General features: G+C 41.7%; 1 pseudogene; it reads left to right on the top strand.

Moving 5' to 3' along the window:
- The first annotated feature begins 460 nt into the window (after nucleotides 1-460).
- On the top strand, nucleotides 461-1913 carry LOC120863816 (annotated as a pseudogene).
- Nucleotides 1914-2634: the final 721 nt, after the last annotated feature.

The following is a 2634-nucleotide window of genomic DNA, read 5'->3' as shown; positions in this document are numbered from 1 at the left end:
TAAAAAAAAGTTACCCAAAAAGATACAATAAAAAACACTTAAGGTAAATAAGGGTGAAATACTATAAGAAAAGATTCATCAATATGCTGCGTATAAGAGACTAACTTCCGAAGTAAGGCCACACAGACTGAAATTTAAGTGATCTACGCAAACCAAAACAAATAAAGAAGCTGTGTAGCTACTTGCTGCTGCTGCTGCTAAGTCACTTCAGTCGTGTCCGACTCTATGCGACCCTATAGACGGCAGCCCACCAGGCTCCCCCGTCCCTGGGATTCTCCAGGCAAGAACAGTGGAGTGGGTTGCCATTTCCTTTTCCAATGCGTGAAAGTGAAAAGTGAAAGTGAAGTCGTTCAGTCGTGTTCCACTCTTAGCGATCCCATGGACTGCAGCCCACCAGGCTCCTCCGTCCGTGGGAGTTTCCAGGCAAGAGTACTGGAGTGGGGTGCCATTGCCTTCTCCCATGAACCGATTTAGTACCCAGTTAATAGGAGCCACATCGCTGCTGAAAGCCCGCAGCAATGAAAACCTGGACAGAACTGATATGTTTTAGGAACTTTGGTGTTGGAGAAAACTTGAGAGTCCCTTGGACTGCAAGGAGATCCAACCAGTCCATTCTAAAGGAGATCAGCCCTGGGCGTTCTTTGGAAGGAATGATGCTAAAGCTGAAACTCCAGTACTTTGGCCACCTCATGCGAAGTGTTGACTCACTGGAAAATACTCTGATGCTGGGAGGGATTGGGGGCAGGAGGAGAAGGGGAAGACAGAGGATGAGATGGCTGGATGGCATCACCGACTCGATGGAGGTAAGTTTGAGTGAACTCCGGGAGATGGTGATGGAGAGGGAGGCCTGGCATGCTGCGATTCATGGGGTCACAAAGAGTCGAACAGGACTGAGCAACTGAACTGAACTGAGGATATCATCAAATTGAATCTAAAGGAAGGAAAGAAGCAGAATTTCCTGAGATTAAATAGAAGACTTCAGCAAAGTGGTGCCAGGCAATTCAGAATGAGAGTAAGAAGGGCTATTCAATGGAATTCTGGTTTTGGTAAGAATAGTCTGAGACGTAGAAGAAGAGTGACGCCTGGGAATAGACGTCCTTATGGAGTTATCACTGGCCTTGCATCTAGGAAAGCAACTGGAATTCGAAAAGGAATTAGTCCTATGAATCGACCACCTCTAAGTGACAGGAATATAGAACGATATTTTCCAACATTAAAAAGGAAGGCAAACCTTCTGAGACTAAATGAATAGAGCAGGGATAACCAGTTGCAGCCCTCACGAGACCTAACCAGTTAAATAGAAAAAATTACATTCCAGCCGGTTTTACCAGGAGTGGAAATAAATTAAGTCATCAGAAAGACACTTGTCAGGGAGCTTTTCTTTTCAGAAGAGGCCTGAAGGTTCAGGCCCAGCTGAACTCAGAACAACTGCTAGACGATGTAGTAGCAAAGAGAACTCATCAATAGAGAACTTCTATCACAAATGGAGGAATTTTGACTGTATCCATTGATAATCCAGGAGCAGCGAGATGCCCAGTAACTCAGAAACCACAATCAACTCGTACTGCTGTGCCCTCATTCTTGACAAAACGGGATCAATCTGATGTAAAGAAAGTTCCTAAAGGTGTCCCCCCTACAGTTTGAAATAAACAGTGTTGGAAAACAGATGGGGATGACTTTTAATGATCCATTTGGGATCCTGAAGAAACAGAGAGCCACTTTCAACAAAGGAGGGAGCTGCTTTGTAACCATGGGATAGATCCCATGTCAAAGGAACTTTTGAATGATGACTCTTAAAAATTTAATTGCTTGAAGAGTTCATCACAGAAATTCAAGAAACTTTATTTCAAAATATTCGCAAGCCTAAATAACTCATTTTTGTTTTTGAAGTATTTTTTAAACATGTATAAATAATGCCCTGAAAGAATAAGAGGGACTATACCTATATGTTCTTAAAGATTTCATGGTTGGTCCAGACAGAACAATTCTCTGTTGGACTGTTTTGATTTCTCATGTAGCAGAAAGAAGGTGGAAAGACAGAAATTGATTATTTTATGATAGTAGTATTTAGGATCTCATCACCTTTGCCCATTTTTTACACCTTGCCATGGTAAATCTTGGTCTTCAAGATTTAAAGTAGGTCCCTTTGTTGCTGTCACTTATACTTTAATACTGTTCGTGTAATAACTGCAGTTGTCTTTTCTTCATTAGGGATATAAAAAGTATTAGAATTTCAGTTTGGGGTTTAAGAGTTATGGGGATATTTGGAACTTGGCTCATGTTTCAAATAACATTAGGTTAATCCTCCAGAGTTGTAAATCTTTAATGCTGAACTTTTTAAAACAAGAAATGTGACTTCAGGCATTAGTCTCAGTTTAAAATGTGATGTTTGCAACAACTCAAAACCTATGGGACACTGTAAAAGCAGTGCTAAAGGGAAGGTTCATAGCAATACAGGCTTACCTCAAGAAACAAGAAAAAAGTCAAATAAATAACCTAACTCTACACCTAAATGAAGTGAAGTGAAGTTGCTCAGTCGTGTCTGACTCTTTGCGACCCCATAGACTGCAGCTACCAGCCTCCTCTGTCCATGGGATTTTCCAGGCAAGAGTACTGGAGCGGGTTGCCATTTCC

Source organism: Oryx dammah, unplaced genomic scaffold, assembly GCF_014754425.2.
Source record: "Oryx dammah isolate SB20612 unplaced genomic scaffold, SCBI_Odam_1.1 HiC_scaffold_5, whole genome shotgun sequence".
Taxonomy (NCBI): Eukaryota; Metazoa; Chordata; class Mammalia; order Artiodactyla; family Bovidae; genus Oryx; species Oryx dammah.
The sequence above is the reverse complement of the archived record's forward strand: the minus strand, read 5'-3'. Positions and strand labels throughout refer to the sequence as shown.